The following is a 15,302-nucleotide window of genomic DNA, read 5'->3' as shown; positions in this document are numbered from 1 at the left end:
GACACTGGGTGTTACTGGACAACGTGTGCTGCTGCGATGCTGGAGCACTGTTTGTTACTGGGCAACATGTGCTTCTGCGACACTGGGTGTTACTGGGAAAAATGCACTTCTGCGACACTGAAGCACTGGGTGTTACTGAGCAAAGTGTGCTTCTGTGACACTGGGGCACTGGGAAAAGTGTGCTTCGATGGCACTGGAGCACTGGGTGTTACTGGGCAATGTGTGCTGTGACACTGGAGCACTGGATGTTACTGGGCAATGTGTGCTGTGACACGGAGCACTGGGTATTAGTAGACAATGTGTGCTTCTGCGACACTGGAGCACTGGGCATTACTGGGCAATGTGTGCTTCTGGGGCACTGGGTGTGACTGAGCAATGTGTGCTTCTGTGACACTGGAGCAGTGGGCTTTACTGAGGATTGTGTGCTTCTGCGACACAGGGTTTTACTGGGCAATGTGTGCTTCTGGAGCACTGGGTGTGACTAAGCAACGTGTGCTTCTGTGACACTGGAGCACTGGGCGGTACCGGGCAATGTGTGGTTCTGGGGCACTGGAGCATTGGGTGTTTCTGGACAATGTGCTTCTGCGACACTGGAGCACTGGGTGTTACTGGATAATGTGTGCTTCTGTGACACCAAGTCTTACTGGAGCACTGGGTGTTACTGGACAACGTGTGCTTTTGTGACATGGAGCACTGGGTATTACTGCACAATGAGTGCTTCTGTGACACCGGGGCACTGGGCAATGTGTGCTGCTGGGGCACTGGGCAATGTGTGCTTCTGTGACATTGGGGCACTGGGTGTTACTGGGAAAAGTGTGCTTCTGCGACACTGGCACTGGGTGTTACTGGGCAATGTGTGCTTCTGCAACACTGCGTGTTAATGGGCAAAGTGTGCTTGTGGGGCCCTGGGTGTTACTGGGCAATGTGTGCTTGTGCGACATAGGGTGTTACTGGGCAGAGTGTTCCTCTCGGGCACTGGGCGTGACTGAGCAATGTGTGCCTCTGTGGCACTGAAACACTGGGTTTTACTGGGCAATGTGTGCTTGTGCGACACTGGAGTACTGGGTGTTACTGGGGAATGTGTGCTTCTGCGACACTGGGTGTTATTGGGCAAAGCGTGCTTCTGGGGCACTGGGTGTGACTGAGCAATGTGTGCTTCTGTTACACTGGGTGTTACTGGGCAAAGTGTGCTTCTGCGACATTGGAGCACTGGGTGTTACTGGCCAATGTGTGCCTCTGCGACACTGGGTGTTACTGGAGAATGTGTGCTTCTGCGACACTGGAGCAGTGGGCGTTACTGGGCAATGTGTGCTTCTGTTACACTGGGTGTTACTGGGCAAAGTGTGCTTCTGCGACATTGGAGCACTGGGTGTTACTGGCCAATGTGTGCCTCTGCGACACTGGGTGTTACTGGAGAATGTGTGCTTCTGCGACACTGGAGCAGTGGGCGTTACTGGGCAATGTGTGCTTCTGGGGCACTGGGTGTGACTGAGCAATGTGTGCTTCTGTGACACTGGAGCACTGGGTTTTACTGGGCAATGTGTGCATCTGCGACACTGGAGCACTGGGTGTTACTGGGCAATGTGTGCTTCTGCGACACAGGGTGTTACTGGGCAAAGTGTGCTTCTGGGGCACTGGGTGTGACTGAGCAACGTGTGCTTCTGTGACACTGGAGCAGTGGGCTTTACTAGGGAATGTGTGCTTCTGCGACACTGGAGCACCGGGTGTTACTGGGCAACGTGTGCTTCTGTGACACTGAGTCTTACTGGAGCACTGGGTGTTACTGGGCAAAGTGTGCTTCTGCGACACTGGGTGTGACTGAGCAATGTGTGCTTCTGTGACACTGGAGCACTGGGTGTTACTGGGCAATGTGTGCGTCTGTGACGCTGGGGCACTGGGTGTTACTGGGCAATGTGTGCTTCCGCGACACTGAAGCACTGGGTGTTACTGGGCAACGTGTGCTTCTGCGACACTGGGTGTTACTGGGCAAAGTGTGCCTCTGCGACACTGGGTGCTACTGGGCAATGTGTGCTTCTGTGACACTGGGTGTTACTGGGCAACATGTGCTTCTGTGACACTGAGTCTTACTGGAGCACTGGGTGTTACTGGACAACAAGTGTTTTTGTGACATGGAGCACTGGGTATTACTGGACAATGTGTGCTTCTGCGACACCGGGGCACTGGGCAATGTGTGCTTCTGTGACATTGGGGCACTGGGTGTTACTGGGCAAAGTGTGCTTCTGCGACACTGGGTGTGACTGAGCAATGTGTGCTTCTGTGACACTGGAGCACTGGGTGTTACTGGGCAATGTGTGCGTCTGGGGCACTGGGTGTTACTGGGCAATGTGTGCTTCTGCGACACTGGAGCACTGGGTGTTACTGGGCAATGTGTGCTTCTGCGACACTGCGTGTTACTGGGCAAAGTGTGCCTTTGCGACACATTGGTGCTACTGGGCAATGTGTGCTTCTGTGACATTGGAGCACTGAGTGTTACTGGACAATGTGTGCCTCTGCGACACTGGGTGCTACTGGGCAATGTGTGCTTCTGCGACACTAGTCTTACTGGAGCACAGGATGTTACTGGACAATGTGTGCTTCTGGGGCACTGAGTCTTACTGCGTAATGTGTGCTTCTGTGACATGGAGCACTGGGTATTACTGGACAATGTGTGCTTCTGCGACACTGGGACACTGGGCAACGTGTGCTTCTGTGACATTGGGGCACTGGGTATTACTGGGCAAAGTGTGCTTCTGCGACACTGGCACTGGGTGTTACTGGGCAATGTGTGCTTCTGGGGCACTGGGTGTTACTGGGAAGTGTGCTTCTGCGACACTGAAGCACTGGGTGTTACTGGGTAAAGTGTGCTTCTGCAACACCGGGGTACTGGGCAATGTGTGCTGCTGTGACACTGGGTCTTACTTGAGCATGGGGCACTGTGGCTTCTGTGACACTGTCTCACGGGAACACTGGGTGTTACTGGGCAATGTGTGCTTCTGCAATACTGGGTCTCACTGAAGCACTGGGTGTTACTGGGTTGTGTTTGCTCCTGGAGCACTGGATGGCCTTGAAGCATTGTGAGTTTCTGGGTAGTGGGAATTCCTAGGGCACTGAATGAGATTGGGCTTCTGGGTGTTCCTGGAGCACGGGTGTGATGGGACATAGGGTGTGTATAGGTGCTGGGTGTCCTTGGGGTGCTGAGTGTTTCAGGGCACTGGTTGTAACTTGGGCACTAGTTATCCCTGGTGCACTGTAACACCTAAGGTACTAGGCATTCCTTGGCATTCAGTGTTCTTGGGACACGGGAACTCGAGGAGTAACGGGTGTTTCTGGGATGCTGGGAGTGCCCGGGCACTGGGTGTTCCTGGGACACTGGTTGTTCTTGGTGCACTGGGTGTTTTTTTTTGTGGTCACAAATTTATTAACAATAATTTAATCACTTTGTGCACTGGGTGTTCCTGGGGCATTTGGTATTTCTGGGCACTAGGTGTTCCTGAGAAAGTGAGTGTTCTTGGGGCGCTGGGTGTTCCTGGGACACTTGATGTTTCTGGGCACTGGGTATTCCTGGGGCACTGGGTGTTCTTGGCGCTGAATGCCCCTGGTGCTCTGGAAGTCTCAGTGGGTATGTGTGTTCTTGGGCCACTGGATGTTCCTCATCCACTAGGTGTTCCTGAGCACTGGGCTTTTCTGGGCACTGGTGTTCCTTAGGCACTATGTATTTCTGGGCACTGGGTGTTCTTGGGTGCTAGGTGTTCCTGGACAATGGAGTTCCTGCGGCACTGGATGTTTCTGGGGAACTGGGTGTTTCTGGGGCACTGCGTGTTTCTGGCGCTGAATGCCCCTGGCGCTCTGGATGCCTCTGTTGGTCTATGTGTTCTTGGACCACTGGGTGTTCCTTAGGCACTATGTATTTGTAGACACTGGGTACTTCTGGGCACTGGGTGTTCTTGGGTGCTAGGTGTTCCTGGACAATGGAGTTCCTGCGGCACTGGATGTTTCTGGGGCACTGGGTGTTCTTGGGTGCTAGGTGTTCCTGGACAATGGAGTTCCTGCGGCACTGGATGTTTCTGGGACACTGGGTGTTCCTGGCGCTGAATGCCTCTGGCGCTCTGGATGTCTCTGTTGGTCTATATGTCCTTGGACCATGGGGAGTTCCTGAGCACTGGGCTTTTCTGGGCACTGGGTGTTCCTTAGGCACTATGTATTTGTGGACACTGGGTACTTCTGGGCGCTGGGTATTCTTGGGGCGCTGAAGTGCCATTATGAAGCCTGGTGGACAACATTTAAAGTTTATTACTTTATCCCAAAACTAATTACCAAATGTTAATTTCTTATAATTGTGGAAGATGTGCAAATTATTTCTATGTTAGAAGAGAAAACAACAAGGAAAGGGGATAATAGATACTTTAAAAAGCATAATTCTAAATTGCAAGTGTTAACATTTCGAGTCCAGTATGACTTCTTCGGGATGGAGTCATATTGGACTCAACCCGTTAACTCTGTTTCTCTCTCTACAGATGTTGCCAGACCTGAGTTTTTCCAGCATTTTCTGTTTTTCTTTCAGATTTCCAGCATCTGCAGTATTTTGCTTTTATTTTCGGGTTAAGGACAGCCCTTCTCAAACCCACAAGCTTAAATACAACAAATTGCTAAGTAAACACAAATAGAACGGTTTACTGAATTTCATTGGTTGTGCTCCCATGAAATTGCAGTGTGTAAACAGGCCAGTGGAAGGTCTTAAAGGAGACGAGAGAGGTGAAGAGATGTAGAGGTTCATCGATGGAATTCTAGAGCTTAGGGCCGATACTGTTAAAGGCACTGCCCAAATGGTGGAATGAAGAGAATTGGGAATGCCCATAGGTGCAGGAATGCAGAGCTCTCAGAGTTATAGGGATGTAATAGTTTTAAGGGTTTAGGGAGGGGTGAAGCTATTTGATCAGGAGGATTATTATTTTAAAATCAGATCGTTGGTGGACCAGAAGCTAATGATGATTACCACACACATGGGTGACGGGTGAGTGGGACCGAGTACAAGTTAGGATATGGGTAGCAGACCTTTAGATGAGTTCAGGTTTATGGAGGGTAGAAGATGCCAGTTTGGCGAGCATTTGAGTGGTTGAGTCTCAAGTTGGCAATAACATTGGATAAGGGTTTCCTGGGCAGAAGATAAGCTGAGGCAGAGGTGGAAATGGATGATGCTGTAAAGTTGGAAGTGGTAATTTTCATGATGGAGAATATATGGTATAGGAAACTCAGCTCAGGGTCAAAGAAGATGTCAAGGTTGCAAACAGTCTGGTGGAGGCTAAGACCAGGAATAAGTATGGAATCGGTTGTGAGGGAACAGAGTTTAATTGGAGGAATTTGCAGTTAGATCAGGACTGCATGTTGGATCGGCAGACTGACAGCTCACAGGCAGGGAAGGGGTTGAAGCAGTAGTGAAGTAGAACTGGGTGTCGTGAGTGTACATGTGGAGCCTGCCTCAAGTGAACATATTCTGCTGCAATTTCTAGGTGCTGAAATGAGTGCATTCATGCGTGCCACAGCTGTAATTTATCATCTTTTCATATACAACAGAAAAACTGCAGAGACTGCACTAATAGAGGCTTCAATTACTGAAGATGTCAGGGAAGGTCATTTTCAGTTTCAATACAGTTTTATATTGAGTCTTATTTTAGGTGTATTCACATATGATTGGTGTCTTAGATAAGTAAGGCAGAATTTCTTTCTTGTTTAAATTGCAGGCAGGGACCATCACACCTAATTTGTGCTTTCATTTCGTCTTTTCAATTCCAATATTAATAAATTGAATCAATTTTGGCCAAAGAAAATTTGGGAAACTGATACCATAATCTAACATAGTTTTAAATAGTATCCACTGTAATCCAAAGCTTTTTAATGCCACAGTTGATCAGTTTTTAAAGCTTTATTACATTTTCTTCATGGTGACTTCAACCCCCAACAGCAGGAGACAATATTGTTGAAGACATTAAGTATCAAGTAGAATTGCCATCTTGCAAGGTAAGGTAATAAAGCTGAGTAAAGCACATAAATATGAGTTACTTCAATTTCAATTACATTTTATTCTGGTGCCTTGTGTAATTTTAAAAAAAACTTAAAATACTGCATAACATCCCTAAGACTTAGCCACGTTATTGAAACATATCTAGGATCACTCTAAAACAACATCAGTGTTATGAATGAAAATAATAATTAATATATCTTATTAACTATTTGACTAATGAAGTTTGTATTCACTTCATGATTTGGTCAGTTTGCCTGATGAGGAATTGAACCAAAAAGAGTCAATCGCATCTATCCTGAGTTAGCTGATTGAAGCAATAGTGGAAGTGGAGGCATTAAAATTGGCCACAGGCTCTCTGGATTAAGGAGGGTGAAATCAGCCTTAGTTCCCACTTGTCTGCCAACCTGCAACTGCGGGGTTGGAGCCCAATTTTAAATATGTTAATGAAGCTTAAGGGCCTCTCGGACACCCTGATATTTGCTGCATTAACAAAGGCAGTAGATGCTTGCACAATGCGTTGAGAATACATTCCTGTCATGGGAGTGTAAATATCAAGTCCAAAGCATCACTGGGAAGTATCCATTCAGGAAGATTTAGACTATTTCTGTAGACACTTCTTAAAGTCCAGATATACCATTTTGACTGCCTTTGTGCATAGGTTGGCAATTGTAGCATTAGTTGTTTCAACCACTAGGGTGTTCAACTCCACCCTTGAGGGCACCTCAGTGAGTCACCATGCATGGTAATTGTCATTCTTTTTTGGTCACCATCTCCTCCATCTAACTTGTGTAACCTTGCAGGTATGTTGGGTTGAATTTCCCTGGCCTCATAATGGTGGGCTGGGAGCAGGGGGGGGGGCAGCTGGAAAAATTGGGGGGAATGTGTGGAAATGGCATCCCAAATGTCAAGGAATGCTTGGAATTGGATTGGCTGCCTCCCTGCGGCAGGCTGGGAAGGCTTTGGAGCCAGTGACGGGGCCACAAGCATTAGAGGCTCCAATTGTGATCACATCTGTCCCACTGGAGGAGTTTCCCATCCACTCCCATGGATCTGCTACCCTGGATTTTATTTTTTTTCTGCACTGCTGTGCAGTCAAGTGAGAGTGCCTCCATGCTGAGACGTGCTTGCAATTCCTGACCTGCCTCAGCTGCACCCACCTCTCCTGGGTGCTGCTGAGGCTTCAGAGCTGCCAGCCCGCTGATTGGACTTGCACACTCTCTTTAATAGGATGGCAAAGGAGGAGGTGGCCACTTAGGGAGACATCCCCCCAGAAGGTTGCTGAGCTGCTCTTGTTACTGGGAAGTGCAGACTCAGGAATCCCATTTGTTCCTGACATCAGGGTCCCAAGGTCCATGGCAAAATTCAGCCTGTTAGTTCTTTATTATTATAGAGTTACCCTTTATTTTGATTTCACCTCCTTCCGGAGATTAAAGGGCCACGTTTGGCTGAAACTAGAATGATGTACCTCCTTCATTAACAAGCTACAGATGGACAGAATCACCATCTGCCCTCACTTCCATAGGAGCAGGAAGAGCTGGTGGTTTCTCTTGGCTCCCCCATAAATAGACTGGCAGAAAATTTGACTGGATTTGGAGAATTCTGTTTATTTAACGTGCTGCCTGTACATTTTCCTCATGCATTGGGACTGCATACCGAAGGACAGGGAATAGTAGTGTAGCAGCTCTAAAGGGTTGCTCTTTAAGGGCTACTGCACTTAAAGCTGAATGCCACATTTTGAAGTCAGCCTGACTGTTGTGCTACAGTGAAGGGAAAAAGATGTCCCTTCGAACACCCCACTCCCGTCCTCAGAAGAAAGTCTTAATGTGCTGCTGGAGATCCAGCGGGAGAAGGTATCCATTTTGACACAGGTGGGGAATCCGACCAACAAGGCAACAATATGGAAGGAAGTGGCCAGTCATGCCTGCGGTTTTACCCGTGTTCATAGGTTGTGATAGCAAATGGGGAATAGGTTTTCTGACTGAAAAAAAGTGGCAAGGTAGGAAGTGTGCACCCTGAAAAGAAAGGAATGCATGCACTCTGCATGCATCAAGCTATGATGTCACAACAGTAATGCAGCCTGTGGAGCCCATAATCCACACCTCAGACTTTTTGTTCATGGGATTTGAGTGTCACAGGCAAACTAGCATTTGTTGCCCATCCCTAATTACTCTTGAGAAGGTGGTGGTGGGCCGTCATTTTGAACTACTGTAGTTTTGTGGTCTTAAGTACAGCAACAGAGCTGTTAGAGAGGAAGTTCCTACAATTGTAATCATTACAAAGTGAAGCCCCTTTTCTCACATAAATGTTGCATGTATCACAGCCAGGGCTTCCCAAGCTGGTTCACTAATTCTCTTTAAGGAAGAGAAACCACCAGCTCTATCTCTGGAAGTGAGGGCAGATGCTAATTCTGTCCATCCATAGCACATTAAAGAAGAAAGTACATCATTCTAGTTTCAACCATTCACCCGAGATCAGTGATCATTACATGGGATGCGAGCTACATTAAAGTGATTAAAACCTACAACAAGGATCCAGACTATTTCTATAATTTTAAAGGCGAAGTAAAGGATCTTGTAGCCTCTTAAAGATGTTACGTTGTAAATCTCTGACATTTGTTTTCTGGAAACAACATATCTCCTCTAGAGGGGCTTTAAACATGCCAACATTCTTCAGAATGGCTCTATTCATTCCATCTTTTATTAGAACACCCTTGTGTGGTGCACTGTGTGTTGTTAATTTATATTGGGGCAGATTGTGCTCCCCCTCCAAGTATAAGTCGGTGATGTGCATGCAAAATATGTCCGAGTGGAATATACTTGAAACTGCCCATATTTCCAGTTTCAGGTGATTTGTATGTTGTGGGTGTGTGTCAGGCATGTCAGCCTCTGGGATTGGACACAAGCCTAGTAGAAGGAAGGAAATTTACAATTTGGATTTCACTGGAACCAAAGTCTCAGAGGTGAAAGCATTGTGTGGTAACACTACATCATTCCACTTCCTCTCTGTGTCTAAAACCAAACCCCTTCTTGTCCTTTGTGTTTCAGGAAAGAACATAAACTTTGATATTAAAATTAGTTAGAAAGATTAATACTTATATCTTCTTCAGTTCTCTGCCAGTAGGCAGGTCCAACCCATAGTGCCACACAGGTAGAGCAAGAAGGCAGGTCCCAAATTCACCCCAGCCAGAACAGGGTTCAAACCCCATGCTGTTGGAACCGAACTAATTCACATTGACTGTCCAGCCCCCCACAAAAGGGCCCAGGTTGCTGTGGCAACATACAGTTTTACATAAAGATAAAAACAAAAAGCTAAAAGCTACTGCGGATGCTGGAAATCCAAAACAAAATAAAAACAGAATTACCTGGAAAAACTCAGCAAGTCTGGCAGCATCGGCGGAGAAGAAATCAGTCAACGTTTCGAGCCCTCATGGCTCTTCGGCAGAACTGAAGCATAGTTTCAACAAGGGAGAAATATAAATTGGTTTAAGGTGGGTGGGGGGGAAGAGACACATTGAGGGTGTGGTGTGAGCAGATAATCAAAAGATGTCAGAGACAAAAGGGTCAAAGAGGTGTTGAAGGTGGTGGTCTTTGTCTGAGAAAAGTGCTAATTAAGAATGGAAAACAGGATATTCAAAGTACAGCTCTAGTGGGGGTGGGGTGGAAAGACTAAAGGTTTTAGTTTTAGATTTAAAAATAATGGAAATAGGTGGGGAAAGAAGAATCTATATAAATTATTAAAAAAAAAGGCGGGTGGGGGGGGAAAAGAAACGGGGTGGGGATGGGGGGAGGGGGAGTTTAAGATCTAAAGTTGTTGAATTCAATATTCAGCCCAGAAGGCTGTAAAGTGCCTAGTCGGAAGATGAGGTGCTGTTCCTCCAGTTTGCGTTGGGCTTCACTGGAACAATGCAGCAAGCCAAGGACAGACATGTGGGCAAGAGAACAGGGTGGAGTGTTAAAATGGCAAGCGACAGGGAGGTTTGGGTCTTTCTTGCGGACAGACCGCAGGTGTTCCGCAAAACGGTCGCCCAGTTTGCGTTTGGTCTCTCCAATGTAGAGGAGACCGCATTGGGAGCAACGAATGCAGTAGACTAAGTTAGGGGAAATGCAAGTGAAATGCTGCTTCACTTGAAAGGAGTGTTTGGGCCCTTGGACGGTGAGGAGAGAGGAAGTGAAGGGGCAGGTGTTGCATCTTCTGCGTGGGCATGGGGAGGTGCCATAAGTGGGGGTTGAGGAGTAGGGGGTGATGGAGGAGTGGACCAGGGTGTCCCGGAGGGAACGATCCCTACGGAATGCCGTCAAGGGGGGTGAAGGGAAGATGTGTTTGGTGGTGGCATCATGCTGGAGTTGGCGGAAATGGCGGAGGATGATCCTTTGAATGCGGAGGCTGGTGGGGTGATAAGTGAGGACAAGGGGGACCCTATCATGTTTCTGGGAAGGAGGAGAAGGCGTGAGGGAGGATGCGCGGGATATGGGCCGGACACGGTTGAGGGCCCTGTCAACGACCGTGGATGGAAAACCTCGGTTAAGGAAGAAGGAGGACATGTCAGAGGAGCTGTTTTTGAAGGTAGCGTCATCAGAACAGATGCGACGGAGGCGAAGGAACTGAGAGAATGGGATGGAGTCTTTACAGGAAGCGGGGTGTGAGGAGCTGTAGTCGAGGTAGCTGTGGGAGTCGGTAGGCTTGTAATGGATATTGGTGGACAGTCTATCATCAGAAATTGAGACAGAGAGGTCAAGGAAGGGAAGAGAAGTGTCAGAGATGGACCATGTGAAGATGATGGAGGGGTGGAGATTGGAAGCAAAATTAATAAATTTTTCCAGGTCCCGACGAGAGCATGAAGCAGCACCGAAGTAATCATCGATGTACCGGAGAAAGAGTTGTGGGAGGGGGCCGGAGTAGGACTGGAACAAGGAATGTTCCACATACCCCATAAAGAGACAGGCATAGCTGGGGCCCATGCGGGTACCCATAGCCACACCTTTTATTTGGAGGAAGTGAGAGGAGTTAAAGGAGAAATTGTTCAGTGTGAGAACAAGTTCAGCCAGACGGAGGAGAGTAGTGGTGGATGGGGATTGTTGGGGCCTCTGTTCAAGGAAGAATTACCTGGAAAAACTCAGCAAGTCTGGCAGCATCGGCGGAGAAGAAATCAGTCAACGTTTCGAGCCTTCTGTTTTTATTTTGTTTTGGATTTCCAGCATCCGCAGTAGCTTTTAGCTTTTTGTTTTTATCTTTGTGTTTGATCGACTGCCACCTCTCTTCAAAAAAATGCCTTCTTGGAAGAAGTATGGTTCTGTCCTCCGACAGGATTTCCAACTGTCTCTTCTGCCCTGCTCACCTTCATTGCTTTCCATTTCTCTCCTGGTGTTTGACAAGGTGTTTACTAAAACCCGCTTTCACAGCCATATCTCCTTTCTCAGTGACTTTCTCCGTCTCCGACTCACCCCACGTGGATTTCAACTGAAATTCCATCCCTCTTGTTTCGAACCCACCCAGGATTACAGGTATCTCCGGGACATAAAACGTTTCTCGGACTGCTGTTCCCGTCGCATTCTGAGATCCACACTCAGTGCCATGCGCCGCCATATGAACACACTCGACCTCTCCCTCCAGCAGCACCGCCGCACCCTTTTTCAAAGCTGCGCGTGCCCCCAGTTTCATTTTATTCTTCGTCTCATCCGTCGCCTCAACAAGAAACTTTTTCTCTTTCTCTCAAGTGCTAAGGAACGCAAGCTCCAACAACTCATCGACTCCAACACCCATCGGGGACCCTCCACCCCTGCTTGTCCCTCCGTCCTCACCCCATCTTCCAATCCCAGCCCCAGCCGCGTATTCACTATACCCCCTGACCTTCCCCTCTCCGATGCTGAACGTTCAGTGCTCAGCAAAGGACTTAGTTTCATACCCTTACGCCCTCATCTCAATGAATTTCGGGCTCGGCATGATGCTGAACTCTTCTTCCGCCGTCTTCGTCTCCGTGCTCACTTCTTTGGGCAGGAGTCCTCTCCCCGTTCAACGGATCCTTTTACCCACCTCCAATATTCTCCCTCCACTTGGACCCCTCTCTCTGGATTCTTACCTTCTCTTGATCTTTTCATTGAGAACTGTCGGCGTGACATTAGCCGTCTCAATTTCTCTGCTCCTCTCACCCATTCTAATCTGTCTCTCTCTGAACTCACTGCACTCCGTTCTCTCAGGTCCAACCCCAACATTGTCATCAAACCCGCTGACAAGGGTGGTACTGTTGTTGTCTGGCGCACTGACCTCTACCTCGCGGAGGCTGAGCGTCAACTCGCAGACACTTCCTCCTACCTCTCCCTGGACCATGACCCCACCACTGAACTTCAAGCCATTGTTTCCAGGACTGTCACTGACCTCATCTCCTCTGGAGATCTTCCTCCCACAGCTTCCAACTTGATAGTCGCCCAACCTCGGACGGCCCGCTTCTACCTCCTACCCAAAATCCACAAACAGAACTGTCCTGGCAGACCGGTCGTGTCAGCCTGTTCCTGCCCCATGGAACTCATTTCTCGTTATCTTGACTCTCCCCTTGTCCAGTCCCTTCCCACCTACATCCGTGATTCCTCTGACACCTTACGTCACATCAACAATTTCCAGTTCCCTGGCCCCAACCGCTTCCTCTTCACCATGGATGTCCAATCCCTCTACACCTCCATCCCCCACCAGGATGGTCTGAGGGCCCTTAGCTTCTTCCTTGAACAGAGGCCCCAACAATCCCCATCCACCACTACTCTCCTCCGTCTGGCTGAACTTGTTCTCACACTGAACAATTTCTCCTTTAACTCCTCTCACTTCCTCCAAATAAAAGGTGTGGCTATGGGTACCCGCATGGGCCCCAGCTATGCCTGTCTCTTTATGGGGTATGTGGAACATTCCTTGTTCCAGTCCTACTCCGGCCCCCTCCCACAACTCTTTCTCCGGTACATCGATGATTACTTCGGTGCTGCTTCATGCTCTCGTCGGGACCTGGAAAAATTTATTAATTTTGCTTCCAATCTCCACCCCTCCATCATCTTCACATGGTCCATCTCTGACACTTCTCTTCCCTTCCTTGACCTCTCTGTCTCAATTTCTGATGATAGACTGTCCACCAATATCCATTACAAGCCTACCGACTCCCACAGCTACCTCGACTACAGCTCCTCACACCCCGCTTCCTGTAAAGACTCCATCCCATTCTCTCAGTTCCTTCGCCTCCGTCGCATCTGTTCTGATGACGCTACCTTCAAAAACAGCTCCTCTGACATGTCCTCCTTCTTCCTTAACCGAGGTTTTCCATCCACGGTCGTTGACAGGGCCCTCAACCGTGTCCGGCCCATATCCCGCGCATCCTCCCTCACGCCTTCTCCTCCTTCCCAGAAACATGATAGGGTCCCCCTTGTCCTCACTTATCACCCCACCAGCCTCCGCATTCAAAGGATCATCCTCCGCCATTTCCGCCAACTCCAGCATGATGCCACCACCAAACACATCTTCCCTTCACCCCCCTTGACGGCATTCCGTAGGGATCGTTCCCTCCGGGACACCCTGGTCCACTCCTCCATCACCCCCTACTCCTCAACCCCCACTTATGGCACCTCCCCATGCCCACGCAGAAGATGCAACACCTGCCCCTTCACTTCCTCTCTCCTCACCGTCCAAGGGCCCAAACACTCCTTTCAAGTGAAGCAGCATTTCACTTGCATTTCCCCTAACTTAGTCTACTGCATTCATTGCTCCCAATGCGGTCTCCTCTACATTGGAGAGACCAAACGCAAACTGGGCGACCGTTTTGCGGAACACCTGCGGTCTGTCCGCAAGAAAGACCCAAACCTCCCTGTCGCTTGCCATTTTAACACTCCACCCTGTTCTCTTGCCCACATGTCTGTCCTTGGCTTGCTGCATTGTTCCAGTGAAGCCCAACGCAAACTGGAGGAACAGCACCTCATCTTCCGACTAGGCACTTTACAGCCTTCTGGGCTGAATATTGAATTCAACAACTTTAGATCTTAAACTCCCCCTCCCCCCATCCCCACCCCGTTTCTTTTCCCCCCCCACCCGCCTTTTTTTTTAATAATTTATATAGATTCTTCTTTCCCCACCTATTTCCATTATTTTTAAATCTAAAACTAAAACCTTTAGTCTTTCCACCCCACCCCCACTAGAGCTGTACTTTGAATATCCTGTTTTCCATTCTTAATTAGCACTTTTCTCAGACAAAGACCACCACCTTCAACACCTCTTTGACCCTTTTGTCTCTGACATCTTTTGATTATCTGCTCACACCACACCCTCAATGTGTCTCTTCCCCCCCACCCACCTTAAACCAATTTATATTTCTCCCTTGTTGAAACTATGCTTCAGTTCTGCCGAAGAGCCATGAGGGCTCGAAACGTTGACTGATTTCTTCTCCGCCGATGCTGCCAGACTTGCTGAGTTTTTCCAGGTAATTCTGTTTTTATACAGTTTTACATGCATGTTGTAGCTATGGCTAGTGATGGTAAAAGGCTCCAATTTCTTTCCATGACATGGCTGACCAGAATCTCTCCCACTCTTACCGTGTGCCATTGGCATATGTTGGAAGGATTTACAAGTTAACACTTAACTTGTTTAGCTGCATTATGAACAGACCTTCCTTGGCCGTCAAGTCGCGGTGTGGGACTTAAACCCAGAGCCTCTGATACAGAGGGAGGGATGTTACCCATTACATCACAAGACTTAATACTTACAGATGGGGCCGATTTTTCTTGTTGCTGCACTTGAATCTGTGAATTTCCTGGACAAAGCACGTAGAGGGAAATTGGGTGGGGGGGGTGGGGGATTGCTACAAGCGACAGAGCCCATCTGATTTTCTGCCCATTTAAATTCATGAATGGAGAATCAGGTGGCTAATATTGTCAGCATGCAATTCTCCCCACTCAATTTTCCTTTTACTGAACCCAACCAAACCAATATGAGCAAGGACAATAACAGGAAAATCTGTCCCATATGTTGATTCCCTTGGTGTCTGGAGTCACAGCGGAAACGTTCCAACTTTTCAGCTGGCAATACTGTAATGCACTAAAAACATTTAAGACAAGACTATGTTGCCATTGGGGAGTTTAACTATCTAAATTATGGTAAAAGCATCAAATTGAATAACCATTCTTCACTGCCAAATTGTTGTTGAATGCAATAATTAAAAATGCAGGTGTGTCGTGTGAACTAATTGGAAGGGATTTATACATTTTTAGATTAACTATTTATTTATTACAGCCATCCTAAATCGAATCGAAGCTAAATGAAG

The sequence above is a fragment of the Cetorhinus maximus genome, chromosome 5 (genome assembly GCF_964194155.1).
Source record: "Cetorhinus maximus chromosome 5, sCetMax3.hap1.1, whole genome shotgun sequence".
Taxonomy (NCBI): Eukaryota; Metazoa; Chordata; class Chondrichthyes; order Lamniformes; family Cetorhinidae; genus Cetorhinus; species Cetorhinus maximus.
This window is presented reverse-complemented; position numbering follows the sequence as displayed.